At 34.7% G+C, this 27,653-nt stretch overlaps 1 long non-coding RNA gene across 5 annotated transcripts in view; it reads right to left on the reverse strand.

Annotated features, from left to right (window-relative positions):
• LOC143672787 (uncharacterized) overlaps positions 1-20,164 on the reverse strand; it is a 71,047-nt gene extending 50,883 nt beyond the window's left edge. For 3 of the 5 annotated variants that reach the window (XR_013170030.1, XR_013170031.1, XR_013170029.1), the window contains exons 1-5: positions 19,794-20,164; positions 12,210-12,295; positions 10,801-10,901; positions 9,358-9,456; positions 8,787-8,951 (exon numbers count right to left, since the gene is read on the reverse strand). This is a non-coding gene — a long non-coding RNA (uncharacterized LOC143672787). Of the gene's footprint in view, positions 1-8,786; positions 8,952-9,357; positions 9,457-10,800; positions 10,902-12,209; positions 12,296-16,011; positions 16,223-19,793 lie in introns of those variants that run through there. The other 2 variants (XR_013170032.1, XR_013170033.1) reach the window with 2 other exon arrangements.
• Between the last annotated feature and the right edge of the window lie 7,489 nt (positions 20,165-27,653).

Consider the following 27,653-nt stretch of genomic DNA (forward strand, 5'->3'; position numbering starts at 1 on the left):
AGCCATGCACAGAGATATGTACTTGCATCTGGGTATCGTTATGAGGAGACAGAATGTTTCAAAATAGACTATGGTGATGATTTCAACTATCTGACAGTATTCCAAAGTCATTGAATAGTTCCTTTTTAAAGTGTGGATCCATCATTTCTGAATTATAACTCAATAAATCTCTCTAATAAAATAATACAATTTTAAGATAATGTGATGCAGAGTAAAATTTTTATAAGAGGAAAATCATTGTTAGGGATTATGTGGAGAAATTGGAGCCCTCATATTTGCTGATTGGAATGTAAAATGATAAAGCCACTTTAGATAACCTTGGTGGTAGCTTATACTTAGCTTTATAATTACTATGTTACTCAGAAATTTTAATCTTGTGTATATACTCCCAAATTATTGAAAACTGATATTCAATAATTTCTTGTATATTTGTATTCATGGAAGAATTATTCGTAATAGCAAAAAAGCATAAACAACCTTAATATCCATTAATGGATGAACAGATAAATGTTTATAACCATGCAATGGAATATTATTCAGCCAGCTAAAACCAAAGAAGTAAGATGAGGGTAAGAAGGCACCTTAATGAAGTATGGAATTAGTTCATCTTCCAGTTCATCCTCCAGAGCATACAGTAAATAGCCAGGTGCAGTACAGAACAACTCATGGGGCTACATCAGGCCAGACACACAGTGTACACCAATCTGGACAAGCTGGAGAGCCTGAGACCCCACAAAGAACTGTAAGTCCCCAAGCTGTGGAGGCCAGCAACCCCACCACAACTAGCTTGGCACCCTGGTGCTCTGAAGGTAAAGGAAACAGACTTTACTAGCAAAAAAGGGCTTAGCTCAACTAAGCTCCACTTGCAGAAATAATTAACAAATTCTGCCTATGAAAATATAGACCCCCAGCCCAGAGAAAACTGTAATAAGTGTTTAAGGTTCTAGGAGATTTTGTCCTGGCAGAGAAGTGGTTGGTTTGATGGTAAAATAAACAAAGCTTTTTGAGTTGGATAGCACAAAGTACTGCCAAAGGGCTGGACCCAGGTTTCTAGGAAGATAGTGGAAGAGAGGGTTCTGTGAAGAAGGTGGGCTATGATAGATCAAGTTCACCCTTGCTCCAGGGAACAGCTGGAGAAGGGATGGGAAGGTAACTGAGACAGTGATCCCATGGTGTACATGACCCAAGATGTTCTTCACACAACATACAAAGGCCCTGGTTTTAAAAATTGAAGAACTGAGAAGCAGAGAACTGGAGATCATTGAGCTGATGCAAAGAGCCCCAAAGCTCTCAGGAGCATGGATGGGAGATTGGGACTAGATAAGCTCTACTTCTGTGTTCCACATGCTTCACTCTGCTCCTACACTCCAAGATCTGCCTGAGCAGCACCACATGCACACATCCCCTGCACTGCACATTTACAACCCCACAACATGCACCCCATACTCAAAGGCACCAGTATAGTATCATCAAACTGTGTCTATGCCTGCACTGCAACACATCACCAAACAGATATGCACCACCCAGCATCCCACATTCTGCTCCACATACAGCCCACATATATAAAGTTTTAGACTACTGAAGGAAATCAACTTACAAAACAAACCAATCAAGATATTTATATGACAGTAAACAAAAGAAGATCACTAAGCATATCATGATGCAGAGAGATATAGCTGAGCATAATGATGAAATTAAAACAAAGCAGGAGACACAGGCTTTGGAATAATTAATCAAAGATGATCATATAATTCTACTAAATAATATCAATGGGCTGGCTAATGACATAAAGGAGATCAAGAAGACCCCAGAAGAGCATAAAGGAAAATGTGAAAGAATAAATAGAAAAATAGCATTTATCACAGAGATTAAAGATACTGAAGACCAAGAAAAAAGTATATTCCAGATGCACAACAGAAGATTTGAAGAAGCAGAAGGAATAAGTGAACTAGATGACAGGACAACTGATTTCAAATACTCAAAACAACAAATAACAAAAAGGATGGAAAATTTTGAACTGGATTTCAAGGAAATGATGAACAAAACAAAGTGCACAAATATAAGAACCATTGGTATCTCAGAAGGAGAAAAGAAGTGTAAAGGGCCAGGAAGATTAACTGAGGGCCCAACAGGGGGAAACATCGCAACCTTTATAAAGGACAAAATTGTACAAATCAAAGGAACCCAATGAACTCCAAGTATAATAAATCCAGATAAGAATGGCTGTTATTAAACAAACAGGAAAGTACAAATGTTGGGAAGAATGTGAAGAAATTGGGACACTTATCCACTGCTGGTGGGAATGTATAATGGTACAGCCACTATGGAATTCATTTTTGTGGTTCTGTAGGAAACTAAATACCAAATTTCCCTATGACCCAGCAATAGCATTACTGAGTATATACCTAGAAGAGCTGAAAGCAGTGACACAAAGAGACATTTGCATGTGATGTTCATAGCCACATCATTCACAGTCACCAAAAGACAGAAACAATCCAAGTACCCATCAACAGATGAATGGACAAATAAAATGTGGCATATGTATGATGGAATATTATGAAGCAGTAAGAAGAAATGATATCCTGAAGCATATGTGAAGATGGATGAGCCTTGGGGACATAATGTTAGTGACATAAGTCAGACACAAAAGTATAGATACTGTATGACTCCACTTTTATGACCACAGTAAAGATAAAATCAGTGGCTTATAGTATAAATTATAGGTGATTTAGATATACATAGAAGCTAGAAATGGGTGAACAGTTAGTTAATGAGGTAGAACTCGAATGTAAGAGAATAGATAGAAGTGAAGGTGGTTCACTAATATGTCTACAAGTAATAGTATCATATTGAAGGCAAACATGATTGAAAATGAATGTATAGACCTATGGGTCCTATTGATTATCACTACAAATATAAAGAAGTTCTTATGTGAACTACTTCAAAGGTATGATTCTTGCACAAAAAATGTTTATGTTCAGAGTATATGGGGAAAACTGTTATTGCACGTTATGGGTTATGTTTAATAGGAAGACATCAGTAGTACCAACAGCATCACCAGCTGTAAATAATGGTGGGAGGGACAAGAGCTAAGGGGAGGTTTAGATTTCTTATTTGGTGAGGGTGTGTTTGTTGGTTATCCTTATCTTGGGAAAATGAAATTATCTCAAATTAAGAATGGTGATGGACTGTGGACTTTGGACATTACCCATGAGGCCTAATAAACGCAGGTGATTGAATGGTGCACTAACTGAGAAGTAGATTGGTGAGTGACGGTGTATACACATAATTGAATATTGTGCTACCAAAAAAGTGAGGCATGCAGCCTTGTAAGAGAATCTGTGGGACAGATGGTGATGCAAAATAAGCCAGAAACAAAAGAGCAATCATTGCCATTAGAAAATGTTTATAAGAAAATAGGCACCTGGATTGTAAGCTTTTGTAGTAGTCATATTTAGTCCAGAATGGTAACTATAATTTCTTGATTTTGAGAGGCTGTTTTATACATTTATAACCTGGTTTTCAGAGATAAGAACAAAGGTGATCATGTCAGCATTAAGGTAATTCTGAACACAGGGGTATGGAAGACATTGTCTATATTTTAGAAACTCACCTACTTTTTGAGACCAAAGGAAGAAACTTTTATTTTGTTGAGAACCTAAATTTTCTGTGGAACATAATCTAAGTCAACCTGTCTAGATAGCTGACTTACACAATTGAAACATATGGAGTGCAGAATAAAAATGAGGGCCTTTAATCCTGTATAGCTTAATATAGTTTCTGTATATATCCCAGAATATATTAAACAGATAATCAAAAAGTATTGGCAAAGTTCCTTGAGGGATGGGACAAAAAATATAGAACTATTGAACTTTACCACCAGAGAAACCACTGATACTGTGTCAAATATTAGGGACACCCAAATCAATAGGCCAAGTTCTTGATCTTGAATCTTGCTCTTGTAAAGCTTATGTATGTAGCAGAAGAGCTTAGGTTACCTATATGTGTGCCTAAGAGTCACCTTCAGAGGACCTCTTTTGCTGCTCAGATGTGGCCCCACCCTCTCTGAGCCCAAATTTACAAGTGAAATCATTGCCATCCTCCTTGTGTGGGACATGACATCCAGGGTGAAAGTCTCCCTGGCAGCATGGGAGATGACTTCCAGGGATGAGTCTGGCCCTGGTACCATGGGACCATTAATGTTGCACTGCCCAAAAGTGGAAAAAGAAGAGTAAGAAATAAGGTATCAGTGGCTGAGAGAGTTTAAATAGAGTTGAGAGGCTTCTCTGGAAGTTGCTCTAATGCAATCTTCAAATAGATACTGTTACCTATCATAACTTGCCAAATCAAAACCAAAACCATTCCAATCAATCCTGAAGAACATCTAGGGCAAAATATAAGATTCTAAAAAGGTTCTGTGCACTTTACAGAAACTTACAGTCTCCAGATGGGTCCCTGGACCAGATAAGTCCTGAAATGCAGAGGTCAAAGCCTCTCCAGAATATCAACTAGTTCCATCCCCATATTCCATATTATTGACAGCCCCTTCCAACATGAAAAACTTAGAATTGCCGTAGCTCAAATACCTTGGAGTGGGAGAAAGTTCAAAGGTGATGGTGAGGTTATACAGAGAATGTAGGGTTTAACAAGTGAATACCATTGCTGAAACTCTATATGGACATTTCTTTCAGTTTCCAGTATCTTAGCACAGCTAGGAGTAAAAACCTAAAATTGTGGAACTGTAAACCATACCAAACTCTGAAATCTGTTCTATAACTAATTATTGTGCTGTGTTTTGAAATTTATTGATTTTTTTGGATATGTTATTTTTCACAATAAGAAAATGAATGATGATAAAAATATATATTCCTTCTATCCTCTAATATTCTGAAGCAGCTAGAAGGAATTATGTGAGATGATGACATGGTAGCCCACAACAAACTCTGGGACTTTTCCTGTAACTACTTGTGGTAGAGTGCTTTGAATACTATTCCTTTTATCTTTCTTCACTTTGCATATATGTTAATCATACACTGAAAATGTTTTAAAAAACAGTGAAGTACTGATTCATGTTAAACAGATTAACTTTAAAAAAATGATAAATGAAAGGACACTGACTGAAAAGATCACATATTGTGTGGCTCCATTTTTATCAAATATGTCTGAGATAAATATATAAATATTTGCATAAAAATAAATATGTATATTGAAATATAAATAAATTATGAATAAATCCATAACATAGAAAGCAGATGAGTAGCTGGAATGAGAATTAAGGAATGGCTGCTTAATTGGTACATGGTTACCTTTGACACAATGAAAATATTTTGGAAATATATACAGGTGATAAATTGTGACTATACTAAATGCCACTGAATTGTATGTTATATAAAATTATACTGTAATATAGTTTAACATATATTGTGTGTGTCAGTTTACTAGCTACCACAATGAGATATAAAAGAATAGGAATGGCTTTTAAAAAGGAGAATTTTAAAAGTTACAAATTACAGTTCTAAGGAAATGAAAGTGTCCAAACAGAGGCAGCAAGAAGAGGTTACCTTAATTCAAGGGAGGTCCACAAGTTAGGAACACTTTTGTCAGCTGTGTAGTCACATGGCTGGCATCTGCCTCTACAGGTTCTGGTTTGCTTAAAATCTCATGACAACATCTGCTGAGTTCCAAGCCTCCACAACTGTCTTTGACTCTGTACTCCATTTGTTGTCATCTGTGTCAGCTCTTCTGTGATGATTCTATTGGCTGTGAGGCTTCTCTCAGTTCTGTCATTTCTGTAGGCTCTGTCTGCTGTGAGATTTCTCCAAAACTTTGTGCTCTTCTAAAGGATTTCAGTAAGATAATCAAGACCCATCTGAAATGGCTGGAGTCACATCTCCAGATAATCAAAGTTAATAACCAAAATTGGGTGTGTCACATCTCCATGGAGAAAATCTTATCCAAAGATTCCAACCTACAGTACTGAATTGGGATTAAAAGAAATGATTGCTTCCACAAGATTGGATCAGGATTAAAATATTTTTAAAGCCAATTTTTCATAACAATATATTTTCTTCAACAACTATGTAAAAGTGACCTAAAGCAGAGAACTGTGAAATAATATATGTTTAAAAATTATTATGAGGGCTACCTCATGTTTTCTTATTTTATAAATCACCATTTGTAACACCTAGAATTCGTTATGGTACAGTTCTGCAGTCCATAATTCCAAATTGGATTGGTCTGAGACCAATGTGTCTGCATGTTCCCTCTGGAGACTCTAAGGAAGAATCCATATCCTTACTTTTTCTGGCCTCTAAAGCTTCATTTCTTCCCTTTTTAAGTTCTGGTAGCTGCTAGCATTCCTTGCCTATTGGTCTCTTTCATCATCAAATCCTACAGCATGACATGCTGAAATGTCCCCATCAGCCTTGGTTGCCATATCATGTTCTCTACTCTGTGTTGTAAGAAAATTTGTATTTTACTGGTATTGTCCAGAATAACATCAGTTCTCCACACCTTTATCTTAATCACATGTGAAGAGACAGCTTTCTTATTTTAGATAACATTCAAGGCTGCAAGGATTAAGACTTGGATATCTTTGGGGGTTATAGGACCATTATTCAGTCTATTACATTACAAGTATCATTTTAACCCTGAAAACTGTAACTCAGTTTTCTAAGATAAGTTGATAAAATGAAAACAACCTGGCTTTAGGCCTGTAACCTTATTTACTTTTCATATTTAAATTAATATATAAATAATTAATATTAATAATTCCTATTTAAATTAATTTAAATTCCATTTAACTCATAGCAATAATGACATTTTAAATGGAAATGTATACACCATCACACTTTATCAAGTTATCTATTTATTTATCTGTTCCATTAGTCACATCTATACATATACATTTCAACCATATGTAATAGATATAGCACATCATTTTGTACTGTACACATTTCAGTTTCATTCAATGTCACTTTCTGATACACCCCAGTAATTATAACTTCAATCAGTGTTGAAGAAAATATAAGAACTGGACCATTTAATAGAAATTTCAGAAGCACCATTTACTTCCCATAATTTTGCAGGTACTAATCTATTTGGGGAAAAATTTAATTTTCTGTCCTACTAGTTGTTATAAAATTCTGCATTCAACATTGCCATATATCTTTTCTTCAAAATCCTACTTATGCCATATTCTGGGTTCATTATTGGATTATGTGGTGGAGAATTCTTGTTATAGATCTATTCCCCATCTGGTGATTCTGATGTGAACACTAACTGAATAATTTTCAATTGATTTTGCATTGGAATTTTTTCTGCATGAAAGCCTTCATGCTGATGGAGGAATTTGAAATCACTAAATATTTCCTTCATTCATTAAACTGAGATTTAATAATTTTTCATGTTCATTTCATTAAAAATTTCTCCAGATATCTTCTCCAACATTAATTATTTGTTGTTCCTCTAGTGTCTTTTCCTCCTGTTAAGTACTTTTCTGTTATATTTTCAGTTTTAGGAATTATTATTACTCTGTATTTTTCTTATCTGCACCTAGGCTGATGTTCAGCTGACATGACCTCCAGGTCATTACAGACAGAGTTCTTCAAACTGTAGTTCACTCATGTTTTTAAAGGATAAATGACAAATGAAGGCATTATCACATTGATTACATTGGCACAGAATTATATTCCTGTGTAGGTTCTCTCATTTATTTGAACATTAGAGCTGTGGCTGAAGCTCCTCTGTATTCATTACATTCATAGGTGAGTTCTCTCATGTTGTCTAAATTTGGAATATTAACTGACGGCTTTCCCACATATTTGTCACCCATATTTGTTTGTTTCTAAAGAGTGATCTTTCATGTCTTCTAAAGTTAAAACTTTTTCGAATGGTTTCCACATAAATGACATTCTTATGGCTTATCTCCAGTGTGAGTTTTTTCATGTTGTCTAAAAGGAAGAATTTTGACTGAAGGCTTTCCCACATATTTAACACCCATATTGTTGATTTCTAATGTGAGTTCTCTCACATATTCTAAAGTTAAAACTTTTTCTGAATGCTTTCCCACATAAATGACAGTTATGCTGCTACTCTATAGTGTGAATTTTCTCATGTCATCTATAGTTATATATTCAACTTAAGACTTTTCCACATAGATAAAATTCATATGGTTTCTCTCCAGTGTGGCTTTTTTCACGTTGTCTAAGGGCATAATTCAATTGAAGGCATTTCCACAGAGATAACATTCAAATGGTTTCTCTCTAATGTGAATTTTTTCATGTCATTTGAGGGTACATATTAGACTTAAGGCTTTTCCACATAGATGACAATCATAAGATTTCTCTCCAGTGTGAATTTTTTCATGTTTCCTGAGGCTGGAAGATGTACTTAAGGGTTTCCCACATAAATGGCATTTGCTGGTTTCTCTTCAGTGTGAATTTTCTCATGTCTAAGGGTAGATATTTGACTCAAGGTTTTCCCACATAGATGACATTCATACAGTTTCTCTCCAATGTGAGTTTTCTCATGTTGTCTAAGGGTAAATATTTGATTGAAGGTTTTCCCACATAGATGTCTGTACATTGTGAGTTTCTGTACATTGTGAGTTCTTTCTTGTCATCTGAGGTTGGAAGATTTACTGAAGGGTTTCCCACATATTTGGCACCCATACTTTTTTCTTACAGTGTGTGTTTTCTCATATTGCCTATGATCAGAACTTTTTATGAAGGTTTCCCCACATATATGACTGTTATGTGATTTACTTCTAGTGTTAATTTACTTACATTGATTGAGGGATGCCTGCTCACCAAGAACTTCTTGAAGTATTTTGATGATATAGGATTCACTCCACCTTGAGTTGACACATATTGAGTCAATATAGAGTTGTGAATGAATTCTTCCAAATTATTTCATTCAAAGTTATCCCCTTGAATGTGAGGCCTCTGCTGCTGTGAAAGAGAGGAGAGATGTTTAAAAGTTTGCTCACACATATTCATTAATTCAACGATCTATGTATCAATTCTATGCTAATTATTTTGGGAGCCACTTAAAATTTTTCACATTAGTTACATTACATAGTTTGCTGAAACAGATTTTATCCCCTATAGCATCCTAATTTATGGGCTATCTAATAAATTTTGAAGACTCCACTGTTTCAAAAATTACATATACACATGGTATTTCAGCAATTGTACTTGTATAAGACCTCATCTTATTGTTTTGAGTTCATGTTAACTGTCCCAAACTTTTACTGGTACAGTGCTTAACTGCACCTTAAATTGAAGTCAGGGAATTCTGTTGAATTCACGATTTATTCCATTCTAAGGTCTCTATTTGAATGACTAGTGTTCATACCCAAGAAATGTAGCTTTGAGAAAATGGTAGTAGATGTGTCATTCCTGAGGATATGTTGCATAGGTATCTTTTCTTGTATTCTAAGGTCACATTCTCTGCCTGAAATAATTGCAAACAAATATGTTAGAGTGTCAATAGCAGATTGAAAAAATTTAAAACTGCCAAAATTCATGTGATATATCTCAAACATAGTCTCTTAGAAGGGGGAAGGAATGCAAAATTAAGGAACAACCTAGTAAGTAAAAACATTTTTTCAAAAATTTGACAGTTAAAAATATGTTAAAAATTAAAATAAGAGGAAAATAAAATGAAGATTGGATTTTGGGAAGTAAAGGGAGGGGAATCCTCAAAGAGGATGGTGGTGACAAAGGCCATTATGTTAAAGGTTAACTGCAATAAGTATATTAATAAAATTCAAAGACAATGGGAGATGGATACTTGAATAGAGATTGGTACATGAGAAGACTAATGATTCATTTTAGATTTTCTTGCCATTATTCTTGCCTACATTTAAGAGAATATCACCCACTTAAAGAAAATTTCAGTTAATATTTCCAAGAATCTACTAATTCATTGACGAAGTATCTCTTGCATTGAAGGACATGTTCTTGGAGTTCAACCTAAACCCTGGCCTGTGTGTGGAAATCCTAACACTTCTTTCCACAGTTCCTCTCCTTGTTCCAATTTGAAAACCAGATCCAATTCACATAGCTGATACCTGTTTATGGGAAAGAAATACAAGGGTTTTTGATATATCTGTTGATTACTGGGCATTAGTATTGAGGTCATGGCAGGCTATGAGAAAAGTTAACATTGAAGATCACATAGGGAAGCACAACTTGAACACAGGATATTGACAATCCTTCAACGACAAAGGGATGTTAGACATTGTACCAAATGACATTAGAGATCTGTGGTTTTTGATACCAGTGTCTGAATTCAAAGACTGTAGTCACTATACTTTCCATAAAAGGAGAAATTATGTTTCCACAGTGGTTAAACAGTAATTTTTAAAAGAATCCAGTAAACATAAGATCCACCAGAAAGAAGATGTTATATATGGAAAAATGCATGCTTTTTTCTGCAGTTTTGCATAGCATAATAATTATTTAGATGATATTCAATCAATTCATATATCATTTAAATAAAATTTATTGCCTTCTCAGCATAGCTCTGAATACTGGAGATTAAGTATTAAAAAACAAATTAAACTTTAGTCATGGAATTTAGATTCCAGTGATGTGAAAAATGAGAATTAAGTAAAAATTGAAGAACAAAATTTCTTGCAAGTAGTTTTAAGTTTTATGAAAGAATAGCAGAGGTTGTCGTGGCATATGGGGAAGCTCTTCCAGATACTTGTTAAATAGGTAAAAGATAGATTAAATTGATTAGAGAGACAGACAGACAGATAAATACACCAAGAAAAATAAACTTCTGAAATACCTGTGGACAGGAACATTGAATCTATGAACACTTTTCTCTGGAGTGTGTCCATCAGGTCCCACTCTTCTTGGGTGAAGTCTATCTTTGAAGGTCACTGGTTCCTAAAACATCACACATACAGATTCCAACAGCACCATCCACACTAATTTTATAGTAAGATGACTTAGATCACAGCATTGATGAATGGAGAGCCTGCCTATATAGAAATTCAAGTTCTGTTTGGGATTCCAGTCAGATCATTCTCAGTGTTGGCTTGGCATCTTTTACATAAGATACACTTGCAAAGATTTTCACACAGTGAAAAGTTTCATTATAAATTAATATCACAGGAGTTGTGATGTAGTATAAACTGGATATTGACTAAAAACCTGGTATTAATGATTTCCAGGTAGTGATCATACATTTTGCACTTGGAAAAGTATACATGAAACACTCTTCTCTACCAATTTCAAATAAATCTTCAGACTTACAACAATAGAAGCAATGTCCTTGATCTATCACATTTCAACAATGACCAGAGTTTGATTATTCTACCTGCCCCTTAAATGACCTTGGCTTTCTCATCTATGAAACAGTTTAACAAAGTTTTATCAATTAAGAAAGATCTTATGTCTTATGTGTAAAGTACTTCCTACCAACAAATACTTATCAGTCTCTCCAGTTCTCTTAAAAAAAATTAACCATAATTACTACAGTCCTTCTTGCATATGAACAGGCAAAATCAATATTCCCTATTAATTAATATTCCCTATTAATTGCTCCCTCTTTTCAAATTTACATAAAGTTTACTTATAAAGAAGGAAAATCATTGACTAGGTATAAGGTGGTAATGAAAATTTCAAACATCTGTACAAAATCTGAAGATATATTCTATCTATATGCACTTTAAGATGCTTACTATTGCAGAAAAATAATTTCTCACAGTATTTTTTTGGCCTAATCTCTCTTGTGCTTTCCTGAAGACCACAAACCCCTCATCTCAACACCTTTAACACTAGAATGACTGAAATAATCAGTCTTTATTCAAACACTAGCCTCTCCATTGAACTTTTAAGTTGTGTTCTCACTCATTTGTATCACATATTGTCACCACAGTCCTAAGCCCATCACTTTTACTAACAGGGCTAATGAGGGAATCAGTTACCTATCAAGGCCATGAGTTACATCTCTTCTCTGAATAGGCAGCCTTAATTGAGGCTGGAACAAATTATTGTAAATGTTGGAAAGGAGATTATTTCTTAGTCCCTGACCTGCTGTGATTATCCCAGAGACCTTGGGTCACTTAAGTAGATCTCAGATCCTTGAATATCTTCTGAATGCACTTAGAAAATTAAGGCATATTGGATAATTCTGCCCATATTTTGTCAAATGGGATGTGGTTTCAGTAGAGATAGCAATGCCCTACTCACCAAATGTTGCATTGTCAATAGTTTGACTTTTCTCTCTTTTTGTGTGGTTTTTCACAGTCAGACAGGATAATCACAATCAGGCAATGCTGAAAATGGATGAAGAATCCATGAGACTCAAGATATGTGCACAATTTCCAGAGCCATCTCTCATGAATTCCAAAACCTTCACTGGGAATATCCCAGGAGCCAAACAATAGAAACAGGCAGAGTGCCAAAGAAAAACAAGAGTAAGAGTCTCATCTCCCAGTGCTACAAGTAAGCCCATGGCTACAGTTTCTATGAAACAAAATATGAACTCAAATTTCTTACAGATATGAACATGAAAACCATTGAGTTTTGTGTGCTAATTAGCCCACAATGTTCAGAACTTTATATTCTCTCCCTGATTCCAAAACATAGTGCAGATTTAGATTACCTACAGTCAAACATGGAATTTCTCAGAATCAGGTTTTCTTGGTTTATGAACTAACATTGATTAATCAGTATCTCCCATCCTCTGGATACTGACTCCATTCGTGCTCTACAAAGCTTGCACCCTTTAATATACACCTGACCTAAGTCATTATTGTTTCCCCACATGGATTTCTAGATATATCACTCCTTCAACTTTGGTTTTCAGATACTTTCCTTGTACATTTGGGTACTTGTCATGAAAATTAAAATCTCCTTCATGATGGAGTTAATAAACTTGAGGTACTATTTCACTTGGGGTGATCAATGCCACCCATCCTCAAAATCTAGCCCTTAATATACCCTTCAACAGAAAGTAGCAGGGGTACAGAAGTGTGCTGGTTAGAAACTGCTGTGTACCCCAGGAAAGCATGTTCTTTAATCTGTTCCAATATTTCTGGGTGAGATCTTTTTAATTAAGATGTTTCCACAGAGATGTAACCTACCCAGTTGTGGGTGGGACCTGTTGATCAGGTGGCTTCCATTTATATGCGTCCCCACCCATTCAAGATGGGGTCACTTACTGGAGTTCTTTAAGAGGGAATCATTTTGGAAAAAGTTTCAGAGGCCACACAGCCAGAGATTTTTGGAGATGAAGAAAGAAAACACCCCCAGGAAGCCTTATGAAATCAGGAGAGAAAACTAACAGACTTAGCCACATGTCTTCTCAAATAACAGGTTTCCCACATGGCATCAGCCCTTCTTGAGTGAAAGTAATCTCTTCTTGGTGCCTTAATTTGGACATTTTCATGGCCTTAGAACTGCAAACTTGCAATTTAAAAAAGTCCCTTTTCAAAAGCTGTTCCATTTCTGGTATATTCCATTCCAGTAACTTTAGCAAACCTAAACAAGGGCTACAATGTTTTTTCTATTTGTCAAAATTCTTCTAAAATAAATAGGCTGTGAAAATATAAGATGGATGTGTCAGAGGATATATGTTTGCTCCATCTGATATTTTAATAAAATGCTTACTGAAATTATGTCTTATATTTATCATCATTAGCTGGAATATTCTTACATAAAATATATTTGTGTGAAGGTATTAATCATTTATGAACTGTAAATTATCTCCCTGAACTTGGTTAATAATAAATTTTATTTCTTTTACAAATGATGAAGGGTGTAATAAATAGAAGTAAACATCATTTGTACACAAAGTCAAGAAAAATGTATTAAAAGTGACTTTGAAAGTTTACATAGATTCATTTATTTTGTCATCATCTTAGTCCTCATGATTATAGTTTATTTATCAAGTTAACATAGGACATGATCAGAACTTCAGAAAAGTTTGGTAACATGAATAAATTACATGGCTGGAAAATTATATAGCTACAATTATATATTGCTTGTCCATCAAACTTAAATTTCCACGGTGCTATGCACCACATCAAAATTTTACCCAGAATATCCCATCTCATATCAATCAGAAGCCACAACCTGTGATCACAATCATGTCTCTTTTGTTTGTCCACATTATTACTCCCCCTGTATTGATCACTGTTCTAGTGTGCTAGCTTCTGGAATGCAATAAAGCAGAAACAGAATGGCTTTTAAAAAGGGGAAATTCATTAAGCTGAAATTTTATAGTTCTAAGGCTGTGAAAATGTCCCGATTAAAACAAGTCTGTATAAATGAAGGCAACTAACTCAAATGCTGATGAAGCTCAGGGTTTCTCTCTCTCAACTGGAAAAGCATGTGTTCAACATGACAAAGTCTGCTAGATGTATCTCCAGGCTTCTTGTTTCATGAAGCTCCCTGTGGGCATTTTCCAAAGGTCCCTGGCTGTGTGGGTTCTCATGGTTCTCATGGATCTAAAAATAGGGCTTTCTCCAAAATGTTTCCTCTTTTAAAGGATTCCAGAAACTAATCAAGACCCACCTGGAATGGGTGGAGTCACAATTCCCTCTAATGAAAGATTAATACCAACAGTTGGCTGTGTCACATCTCCGTGGAGATAATCTAATCAAGTTTCCAAACTATAGTACTGAAAAGGGATTAAAAGATCCTGCTGAGTGGTGTGAGGGTAGTTCAGTGGTAGAATTCTCACCTCTCATGAAGGATACCTGGGTTCAGTTTCAAGCCCATGCACTTCCCAAACAAATAAGCAAAACAAACAAATGAAAAACACAAACAAAAATCCAACAAATGCTGCAGCAATAAGGGGATACTCACATGGAAAAGAGTGAAAGAGTGTGTGCATGTGACCCCTGCCACACAGCATACAAAAAAATATCCCACTGCTCCCACAAGAATAGATCAGCATTAAAATGGGGCTTTCCCAGGGTACATAATCCTTTCAAATAAACACAATGTCTCTTGCCAAACATCAGCCCCTTTCTCATATTTCTCCTCATTTTATTGACCACTGTAATCCACATTTACCCATTTCAATAAATACTTACTAAGTTTAACATTTTATTTTTATGTCTCTCTTACTATTTGTTATATCTACTGATAAAGACCCAAATAGGAGGTGACTCCAAATACCTGCATTCCACAATTGCCACTAACACAGTACATGAGTAAAATGTTTTTGGTATAAAAACAGAATCACAACTTCTAGTGGCTATTGAATACATTTTGCAACTTTAGTTTCTTGGCAAATTTTTCTTCCATCCTCCAAAAATACTTAAGTCTTCTCCATACCCTTTGATTCTCACTCATTCTCATTTTCCCATCATGTCAACAGATAAAACCAATTCCTAATTAACAGATGGGTCATGTAGTTTTGAAAATTACCATTACTACTTTAAAATCTCCAAACATTTATTGCATTCATAGGCAATTGCTACTTTTCTCTTACTAACTTGAAAATTTGTATTGCTTCTGGCTGAATCCATTGTCTCCAAATTAACTCTTCCTTTCCTATTTTGTTAGCAACCATATCATTAATTATAAATTCAGCCTCCTTTACCAGAAACCCCTTTCTCCTTACAATCCACATGATCACTTAAGCTCATTTGTCTCTTCCATATTAGAATCTTTACCTCCTCTTTACCTATTTATCCCTCAAGATGCTGCTTTCTCCTTAGCAAAATCTAAAGTGCTATTACTCTTTACTCACACCCCACTCACCCTTTGACTTTCAAAGATCACCAACAATTCCTGAAAGGTAAATCTTGCTAATGGAATAATCAATGATCTTCCCATAAACAAATCCTAACTTGGAACCAAAGAAGAATTCAACCATGTTCTTCATTTGAGAACTTTATTTTTCCTTGATTCATCTGATCTCTTAGTCTCTTAACTGTTTTCAAAATACTCTAATCACTCCTTCCACTTCCCCTCTGCAAAGAACAACTCAAAAAACTATTGGAGGGGTACCTGGGTGGTTCAGTGGTAGAATGCTTACCTTCCATGTGGGATACCCAGGTTCAAATCCTTGATCATGCACATTCCCACACAAAAAGCCATTTCTGGAACATCTGAAAACTAAATCCTTTTCCTTCTTCACTCCTTCTTTTACACAGTATCCTAACATGCTCATAAATTTATTTGATTGTTTTTTAATTTCTTCCATCTTTATCTCTGAATTGAAAGTGACAAAACACTTGTTGGATTTTTTGCTGATTCATCATGGTTATTTGTTTCATTACATGCACCCAAAATGGAATGTATTTCAGAACATAGCCTCTCACCCGCAAAAGAAACATTTTTAAAAATATTTATAGTTTCTCTTTTAGTCTTCATCTTAATTAATGGCTCCACCAGGAATCCAGAGATTGCTCCTTTACATGTCCACTCATAATGACTCAAGACAATAAAACAGTGCCATGATGTCTACAGTGAACACATTTTTACCCTGTATTAGCTAGCATTCTCTAGAGAAACAGAATCAGTAGGAGATAAATGTAAATATAAAATTTACAAAAGTGTATCACATAACCATGGGGATGTAGAGTCCAAGGTCTGTAGGACAGGCCACCAGCTGGCAGCTCCAGTAAAGGTTCTAAATGAACTCCCAGGAGAGGCTGGCTTGACAACTGTGAGTTTGTAAGAATCCAAGATTTGTAGGACAGGCCAGAAGCAGCAGCTCCAATGAAGCTCCTCAAAGAACTCTCAGGAGAGGCTGGTTAGCTGAAGTAGGAAGAGTGATTGTCTCTTCTGAATCCTCCTTAAAAGCCTTCCAGTGATTAGATTAAGTGTCACTCATGGAAGGACACTCCCTTTAGCTGAAATGCAATCAGCTGGGGATGCAGCCAATGTGGTCATGATTTAAGTCCATGAAATGTCCTCATTGCAACAAACAGGCCACCACTTGCCCAACCAGACAACTGGGGAACCACCACCTGACCAACTTGACACATGAACCTGACCATGACATACCCCAATCCACAAAATCACCTTCCCACCCCATACTCATTTTTTTTGCATTCTTAGTTTAAATATTAATTCCTCAGAAATCCTATCACTAATTCCCACTGATATTGGCCTTTGCATTTCCTTCCACTTTGACTTAGTTAAAACTTTAATATTCCTGTTTTTCTGTCTTCATATAAGTAAGTATGGTATGCCTCCCTCTTTGGTTTCCCTTTTTTGGTCTAAACACAGAAAAATTAACTCCTGAATACTAAGATGAGAGAAGTTTTCATTAGAACATTATGTGTGCATTTTAAATTAGGAGAAATGTGTTTAACCTAACATACCCTCTGAAGACCTAACTAAAATGTCTGTAGTGAAATGAAGTAATTGTCTTCTGATTACAGGTACATCTAGAAAATAAAAGAAGTCATGGTGATTTATCTCCAGTACTCAACAGAACCAAAATAGATTGGAAAACCCAGAGAAATCATGTCTTCATTGACGATACTGTCATTACACTCAAGATCTCACAGCTTATTCATCTAGAATAAGGCTGATTTGTTGGTAAACTCTTTTTATGCAGGTGATGTTCTCATGAGTCATATAATCCAAAGAATGCAACCTGATTAATTGGATGCTGATTAAGATAAGTCTAATCAAGAAATATCTCTTATAACAAAATGTTTTTCCTCCAATTAGAAAAACACATTAGATGGAATTATAGAAAACAGATTATGCCCTTTAATTCTGCCATCCTTCTGAACATCTCAAAAGAATCTCTCCTGCTTTTCTGGAGATTCCTCACTCTTTTATGATTTTTTTTTCATTCTGGGATGTACTGTAGAGCAATTTCAAGTGAATCTTTAATGGTCTCTATTTCTAAGAGAACTTATGAGTTACCAACGTTTTCTCAAGGTGCATGTTCAGTGTGATCTATATTTAAATATATTTGTGATGAAATTTTATATTCATATAAAGGAAAAAAGTATGTTCCTTGATTCTTCAAGGTGCATATTTCACTATCACAAAAGGGAAAGGCCATCCAGAGGAGGTCATCTCAAATAAATTTACTATGTATAAGGATTGTGAGACACTAAAACCATCAAGAGATTAGTGATCACCAAAATAAATTAAGTAATTTCATTATTGGTTTTCCTAAAAGATGGATTTAGCTAGTCTTTAATGAATAGCATTTTTAGTATCAAGACTTGATTTATAGAGATGAGAAAGCTCTCTTGGAAAATATATCTCATTTAGCTGTATTTATTTCAGACTTTTAAAATCTTGGCTTGGAAAAGTCTTTGAAACCTTTTTGGAGATTAGAAATAATTTGTGATTTTCTTTTTGTGCTGAAGAGTATGAAAGTATCCCAGAGATATAAGAGAAACTATAGTGCTTTCAGGAAGTGAGAGCAGATATGATGGCAGTTGAGTGGCCTGAAACAGAGGGGACAGCCAGCTGGATTTCAGGACTTGAATGTGTGGTAAATACAAATGTCCTTCTAATGATGGCAGAAACCCACTGAAAAATGTTAAGGAGTAAATAATATCATCATATATATTTGTGAAAGAGTCTTTGTAGAATAAGTGAAATAATTAAGAAGGAGATCTGTTAGACTTTTAAGAATTAAATGATTATTTCCTGTTTTAGTAGTTTGGCAGTGAAAATGGGGAGTTCAGGAAAGAAGTATATAAACAAACTCAATTGCTTATTTATTTTTAAATATAATTATGTTTTAATGATATATCAGGCTTTTTGCCAAAAGCCGGAGCAGGTAATTGCTGTGTTTTTTTAAATTTCTGCCCTCAATACATAAAAATCTAATAAAAAATCATGATTACAATGCAACGTTTTAGTACATAAGCCTAATAGAGAAGTTCTTAGCAGAGAACTTACTTTATATTTGGTTTTGGACAGTGTAGAGAAGACTTGCATAAGGAAGCATTATTTAAAATTTTTCAGAATGCTAATAACCAGGAAATAGGCTAAAAATCAGCAATGGATAATAAAGAGGTAGAGGGAGAAGAAGTAAGAATATTCCAAATAGAAAGGGGAACATTTACTGATAATTTGATTAGGATGCTGTTTAATTACAGGCAATTGTCCAAGGAAAAAAGAAGACATAGGCACCAAGAGAATCATTCCAGGTTTTAGGCCCTGGTGTGGCATTTAAGGCCACTCTTTATGGTTCAGATTTTTACAGAAGAGCAATTTGGGCAACAGTCCATGAGAGTAGCTGATGACACACATCTCAGATAGCTTGGTGGGGAATTTTGCATTCCAATCTGTGGCTCCGTTGTGTGATACAGAATGCAGCATTGTGTTTCTGAACAGTTGCTATACTAAAAGATTGAAAGAGATTGCTTAGGTAGGGAGGAGAGAGGGAGAAGGAAGAGAATGGTGGGGACTGACTCCTGAGGATTTACACATTTAATGTTTGAGGAAGATTCTTCAAATGTCAAGAAAGCTGACCAGAGAAATGGAAAGAAACCCAAAAGATTGTTACAATCTAGAGATGGTTGACTTGTAGATGAAACTGTTGAATTTGTTGAGGGATCATATAGGATGAAGAAATATTCAGTGGATTTAGAGCTATTTAGAAACCTTGGTTATCAATATTAACAACTATTAAGTGAAAAATGTGTAAACCTAAATGGAGGGTATTGAGGAGCAGTGAGATGTTAAGATAGAAATTTAAATGCACTTCTTTGAATTGTACAAGAGAGATAAAGTAAATGCTGAAATAAAAGTACACACTAATAAAATTTAAAGATTTTAAGTATTTCTGTCACAGAAAAAATCTAATAACACCTGATTTTAAGGTTTACTTACCAGATCTGAAATTGTAGAAGATAGAGATTCCAACTAGACTCTGAAGCCAGTTTCACAGGAAAGCTTGCCCTTTTCCAAAGATGAACTGTCCAGCATTGTCTTCTCTTGTCAAATGCCTCCTCTATTTTTTCTCACATTTATATAGGGGAAAAAAACAGTTAATAAACCTATCAGTGCCACATTCCAGGAGACACATCCACACTACACATACACTTAACCTTATCAGGACTCAGATGCTCTGAATGGATTTGCCAGATGCAATTTTAAACCCTCATAAAATGCTGAAGAATGAAGAGATATTATTTCACATTCTGAAAGTGCATAATCCTTTATTTATTCAGCAAATATTTTTGAAGGAATTCTTAAAACCAAGAAATACATAGTTCCTCAAGAAGGGAGGGACTCAGGCTTACACATTATGGAAAAAGACCTAGAATTTTCTACAGGAAACCTGGAATTAAAACTAAGGTAAAATTATCAAATATGAAAATTTATATGAATATAAATGATGGGATGAAAGGTGGTCATATTACTAAGAAGGAAAATCAAAATAGAAGTGGTAGAGTAGAAACCACATAGTACTCTCCAAGACAGGTTAATGATCCTAAAAACTCTGAAAGGAAACAGGAAGCCATTTTTTAATTTATTTTTTCTTGTTTTGCAGGGAGAAAATAAATAAAAATTTAAGGCATCCAAAAATGTACTTGATAATTTTATCATGTCCTCAATCAAAATTAAAACCTTTGAGTGGAAATGAACAATTTTCCTGTTTACAACTCCCCAATTTTAGTTTTATTTTGTCTGAATATTATTGTATAAATTTATTTGAAAAAATAAATGTGAGAGAAACAAACCTTTGAGGGAAAAGAGCAATTGTTTATGTCTTTTTAAGACTTGTATTTCTAGGCCCAGCAAAATGTTGGGTTTCTGATGTCTTTCTCCAGCATTTAAACATAGAAAACAGAAAAAATTGAAGAGTACAGAAAAGAAAAGTAGCTTTATTTTATTAAAATATATGGAAATTTTGTGTTTGTACTACCCCCACATTTGCAAAGGTAGATGTTTCCCTCGTTGAATCACAAAATCTAAGGTAGTGGCTATCGCTCCCCTCTGTACTTTGAAATTATCTGGGGGGAGTAAAAATTCTGATTAGAAAATGATTTAATTCTTCTTGTTTTGCTCTTTGCCTTCACTGTTTTAAAATGTCCTCAGGTGATACCGATAGGTATCAGTTTTGGGGAACCCATTCTCTAATCAATATAGTCCTGCCTTAGGACCTTGCTATTCACAGTGAAGGGTCATGGGCCAGGAACATCAATTAATCCTGGGAGCTCAGCAGCAAAGTGCAATCAAAGGCTTCATCAGAGCAATGTGGAATGAGGGTCCTCATTCTAAGAAGATCTCTAGGAAAACATAGGCCCACATAAAGCATGAGAAACACTGGTTCTGAACTGCCTTTTAGATTCAACACCATGAATGAAATCTGTGCCAAAAAATTTCCATACTACCGCTGCCTTACTCAGTTCATAAACAAATACATCTCTACAGAAAAAAGAGAACAGACATTGCCAGCAAAGGTTATCCTTTTTCTACATTTTAAGATTTGAAGTTCCTGACTCCTATGTTCTAAGCAACTCATTTCCCAAAAGTGTTACCTTGCTTTCTTTACTGGCTCAAAAATGAAGTGATCTTAGCTGAAAATACTGAATAATATAGCCAATCTTAGGGTGACAAGCTACAATGTGCTGCCTGTTCACATTTTCACTCCCACTTTTTGAAGGTAACTCTTTCTCATTATTTACTTCTATTGATGTATATCTAGAGATGTTGATTGTGCAATTTCATGCAAAAATTTTCTATTTCCCAATTTTTATTCAACTTCTTGCCAAAGAAGGCACTCCCACAAAATATCTATCCACTTCTGAACCCCACAATATTCCAAAACTATTATATCACAAATTAAATTAATTGTTTACATATTTATCAAAATAGTATTATTGTTAAGTTTGTCTTTGTAAAATTTCTTTCTTATGTTATTATTTTCTTGGAAATAATAACGCACTATATTGACATTTGCTTCATTTATTTATATTGACTATTTATGATCCTAATCTTCCAAAATGCTCCTAAAATCATTCTTGTTTTAAAATATCATGTAGGTTAACATACCTCCAATCTATCATGACCAAATTCTACCCCTGCATATGTTTTCTGAGACATGAGTCATGGCCAAACCTCAGCTTCACATGGTTTTTATCACCAAGAAACAGGGGGGTTGATTTTCACCTACATTTCTCTTTTCACTTTTCTCAGTTTTCACTGCCCTCCTCTTGGGATTGAAAGATATATTTTTAATTACCATCAAAACCTAAATATGAGAAACAAATTTGTAAACCTGCTTATGCATTCCATACACATAGAAAATGATTTCATGTTTTAAGTCAATTATCTATTTATACAACAAAATCATATTAAAATTTCCATCAGCTGTCCTGAGGAAATTGCCAATCTTGTTCTAAAATTTTTTGAAAGAAAAAATTCCAACCATTTTTTGGTGTATACTCCCAAGTAGAATTTCATGGTCATAAACTAATTCAATATTTAACTTATTGAGGAACTGCTAAACATTTTACATTCTGTTTTTGTTTCCTAAAGTTGATGAAATGTAATATACAGAAATGGGTTGGCCTTTACAATGGGGATTTATTAATTTACTTAAGTTTACTGTTCTGAGGCTGTGAAAGAAATCTAAATCAGGGCAGCAACAGGGCTTCTTCCAGAAGGCAGCAATTTGGAACTCTACTTCACTGAGGAAGGCACATAAAAGTGTCTGCTGGTCCTTATCTCCTGGGTTTCATTACCTTCTGCCTCTGTTTTTTCTCTCTCAGTTTCTCTTTGTTTTCTGTCTTTTACCCTGTTATAAAGGACTCCAATAAGGGAATTAAGACTGAATGAATGGGCCACATCTCAACTTAAGGTTCTACTCACCAAAAGATCTTACTTGAAATGGATCCACATAACGGATCCCACAGGATGGGGATCCTAAACTCACAGGAATGAACTAGGTAATCTTTTTAGAGCATGATTGTGTCTGGGGTGTTATACAACTTCAAACCATCACAATTCCCACCAACATTTTACAAGGGTTCCAGTATCTCTGCAACTCTACCAACATTTATTTTCTTATTATTGTATTATTATTATTATTATTTTAGTAACAGAAATCCTAGTAGGTGTGAAGTAGTTTCTCATTGTGGTTGTGATTAGCATTTCCCTAGTTACTAATGATGCTGAGCAGCTGTGCACAGATTTATTGTTCATGTGTATATCTTCTTTGAATGAATGTCTAATCAAATCCTTTGCTCATTTATAAATTGAGTTTTCTTTATTTTTCAAGTTGTTAGTGTTCTTGATATATTTTGGATATTAAACTTTTATTGGATATGTGGTTTCCAAATATTTTAATCACTTTGTAGATGGTCTTTTCAATTTCTTGCTAATGTCTTTTGATACATAAAAGTTTTTTGTTTTGATGAAGTCCAATTTATCCACTTTTCCTTTGTCCCTGTTCTTTTAGTGCTATATCTAAGAATTCGTTGCCAAATAATAAGTCTTGAAATTTCCCCTAGGCTTTATTTGAAGAATTTTATTATTTTAGCTTTTATATTTAGGTCATTGTCCTTTTTTGAGTTAGTGTTTTTGTATATAGTGTCACAGATAAGGCCAAATTCATTCTTTTTAACTTGAATATCTAGTTTTCCTAGCACAATTTGTTGAAGAGAATATTTTCCCCATTGAATGGACCTAGCACTCTTTGTCAAAAATCAACTGGCCTTGGGCAAGCAATGCTGGCTCAGTGGCAGTGTTCTCACCTGTCATGCTGGTGACCTGGGTTCAATTCCCAGTGCCTGCCCATGCAAAAAAAAAATCAACTGGCCTTATTTCTGGACTCTCAATTCTATTCAACTGCTGAGAGTTACATCTTTATGCCAATACTTCACTGTTTTATTCGTGTATCATTAAGTTTTGAAATCAGGGAGTATGAGTCCTACAACATTTTTTCAAGTTGATTTTGGCTGTATGGGGCTGCATAATTTCATAGCATCTTAATATCTGAAAAATATCTCTTATAATATTGATAGGGATTGAATTTGGGGAGTACTCTCATATTAACAATATTAGGTCTTTCAATCCTAATATAATTCCATTATTTATATCTTCTTTTATTTCTTCAGCAGTTTGTTTTTTTGGGGTGGTGATTTCCACGCAAAAATCTTTCACCCAACTGCCTAAGGATACTCTAAGATATTTTTCTTCTTATAAATACTATTGTAAACTGAATTGTTTCAAAATGGCCTGTTTAGTTTTTGAATGTTAATTTTATACCCTGAGTGTTTTCTGAATCAGTAGCTTTCTGGTACATTCTTTGGTACTATCTACCTGTAGGATCAAATCATCTGCAATTAGAGTTAATTTTATTTTTTCCTTTCTGTGATGGTCAGGTATTGGTGTCAACTTGACCAGGTGGTGTGCCCAGTTCTGTAGTCAGGTAAGCACTCCCTGACCATTGCTGAAAGTATATTTTATGGCTGGCTGATATATTGGAAATCTGAATTATTAAATCATGAGTCAATTGATTGCATCTGCAGCTGATTATATTTGCAGTCAACTAAAGTGTGTCTCCCTCAATGAGATAATTCAATCAGTTGAAATCCTTTAAGGAAGAAGAGAAAGTCTTTAACTGCTTCTTCAGCCAGTGATCCTCTCCTATGGAGTTCATCCAGACCCTTCATCAGAGCCACCAGCTTCACAGCCTGCCCTGCAGATTTTGGACTCTTCCATTTCCACGGTTGCATTAGGCACCTTTATAAATCTCATATTTAAAGATCTGTCCTGCTGGTTGTTTCTGCAGAGAACCATGACTAATACACTTTCCAATTTGAATGATATATTACTATTTTCTTTCCAATTGCTTTGGCTAGTCTTCCATATAATTTTGAACAGTGTTGATCAAAGTACCATCCTTGTCTTGCTCCTGATTTTAGTAGGAGGGACTTCAATCTCTTACAATCAATTAAGATGGTAGTGTATGTTCTTCATAAATGTCCTTCATCCTTTTGAATAAGTGAACTTCTGTACTTTTTTAGTGTGTTCTAATCATGAAAGGTGGTGAACTTTTTCAAGTTACTTTCAATTCAGCTAAGATAATATTTTTTCTCTTCATTCTATTAATGTGGTGTATTATATCTGTTGAATTTCACACATTGAATCACCCTTCCATTCTTCAAATACATAAATCCTGTTCATTTTGTAAACTACTTTTAATATGCTGTTTGATTTATTTTGCTAATATTTTGCTGAGGATTTTTGTAACCATAATCATACAGAACATTAGTTTATAGTTTAGTTGTGATGTAATTATCAGGCTTGGTATCAAGGTAGTGCTGATATATAAGAATCATTTAGGAATTATTCTGTTTATTCAATTTTTGGAAGAATTTGACAGAGTTGGTGTTAATTTTCTCTGAATTTTTGTACATTTCATCAGTGCATCTGATTGTTCCTGTACTTTTCTTTGTTGAGAGTTTTTTTTTTAAGATGGGCAGGCACTGGGAATGAAACCCAGGTCTCCCACATGGCAGGCAAGAACTTTGCCAGTGAACCACTGTGGCCTACCTGGTTGGGAGTTTTTGATTGCCTATTCACTGTTCTGTTAAAGATCTGGTGAAATGTTCCATTTTATCTTGAACCAATTTTGATAATTTACGTTTCCACAAATGAATCCATTCCATCTACATTATCCAGATATTTAAGTACAACTGTTCACAATATTTAAGTACAACTGTTCACTGTATATTCTTGCAATAATTGTTATTTCTGCAAGGTGCTAATAGTGTTCCCACTTTGATTTCTTATTTGCTTTTGGTATTCCCTCATTGCATAAATTTTGTAAGTCTGGTAAAATTCTATCAATTTTATTGATTTTCTTCACCCCAAAACATGTGAGTTTGTGGTTTATTTGGTTTTATTCTATATTCTATTTATCTCAACTCTATTATTTATGATTTCCTTCTTCCTTCTCTAAATAGGACTACATATTTCATCTATTCTATATAATTAAGGTGAAAATTTATTACTTTTACTGATTTCATAACTTTCTGTTTTAAATGCCAGCATTTACACTTATAAATATGTCTCTTAATAATGCCTTCACCACAACCCATGAGTTTTGACATGTTGTTTTTTATCTTCATCCACTTTCACTAATTTTTAAATTTTTATTGTGATTTATCTTTTTATCTATTGTTGTTTAAGAATGTGTGTTTAATTTATACATGTTTATAAGTTTTATTTGACTTCTGTTATTGATTTCTAGCATCTTTTTACTATTGCTATAAAATGTATTTTGTGCAGTTTCAATCCTTAAAATTTGTTTATACATTTTCATGACTTAACAAATGGTCTCATCTTTAGAAATTTCCCTGTGTACCTCAGAAAAAGGTGCACTTCTGTTGGACAGAAATTGTTGCTATATATCTGTTAAGTCCTATTGGTTGTATTTTTGTTCACATCTTCTATTTCTTTAATGGTCTTCTGTCCAGGGGGTCCACCATCATTGAAATTGCTGTATGGCTGAATAATCTAATTCTTCATTTACTTCTTTCCATATTTGTTCCACATATTTAAGGGCTCTTTTGTTCAGTTCATAAGTATATAGAATTGCTAAATATTCCTGATCAATTTAAACTGTTATCAATAAAAATTTCCTACTTTGTTTTGTATCAGTATTTCATTTGTCTTTGAGTTTGTTTGCCTGATATTAGTACAGCCACTTCAGCTACCTTTTAATGACTTTATTTTTCATTATGGTAAAATATTTTTAATGTAAAAATGATTTTAATCATTTAAATGGTATCATGGTCTGGTTTATGTATCAATTTGGCCAGGTGGTGGTGCCCAGTTCTCTCATCAGAAGTGCTGGTCTGTCCATTGCTATGAGGACATTTCATAGACTTAAATCCTGAACATATTGTCTGAATACACAGCTGATTACAAGTGTATTCTGCAATGAGTGATACTTTATCTAGTTGCCAGAGACTTTTAAGGAGGATTCAGAATATCCAATCACCTTTCCTGTTTCAGCCAGCCAGCCTCTCCTGAGAGTTCATTGAGGCCCTTCATTGGAGCTGCCAGCTTGTGGACTTCCCAACAGATCTTGAACACTTATATTCCACAGTTACCCAACTAGCCTCTCCTAAGCATTTGTTGAGGACCTTCATTGGAGCTGCCAGCTTGCAGCCTGTCCTACTGATCTTGGACTCTTACATCCCCATAGTTCATATGACACTTTTAAATTATATATTTACATATATCTCCTGCTGGTTCTGTTTCTCTAGAGAACCCTAGCTAATATGAATGGATAATTTTCTGACACTAAATATATAGAAAATATTGTGTAACCCTCACCACTACTTCCTATTATCTTTACTTAAAACCTAAGCTCATTTTTAACAATAATTCCCCATCCCCCATCCATTTGTAACCACTATTCTGCCTTCTGCCTTTGTGAGTTTGCTATTCTAAGTATTTCACATAATAGAAACCATACAATATTTGTCCCTTTATGTCTCTCATATTTCATTCACCATGATATATTCAAGGTTCATACATGTTGTAGCTAATATCTGCACTTCATTTTTTAAGGCTTAATAATATTCCATTTAATGGGTATGCTACATTTAATTTATCCACTCATCTGTTTATGAACGCATGGGAGTCCACCATATTTTGGTAAATTAATGAATCCCCTTTGTGAAAGCCAGTCCATTTCTGGTATATTGCTTTCTGGCATGTTGTTTT

The sequence above is a fragment of the Tamandua tetradactyla genome (genome assembly GCF_023851605.1).
Source record: "Tamandua tetradactyla isolate mTamTet1 chromosome 15 unlocalized genomic scaffold, mTamTet1.pri SUPER_15_unloc_3, whole genome shotgun sequence".
Lineage (NCBI taxonomy): Eukaryota > Metazoa > Chordata > Mammalia > Pilosa > Myrmecophagidae > Tamandua > Tamandua tetradactyla.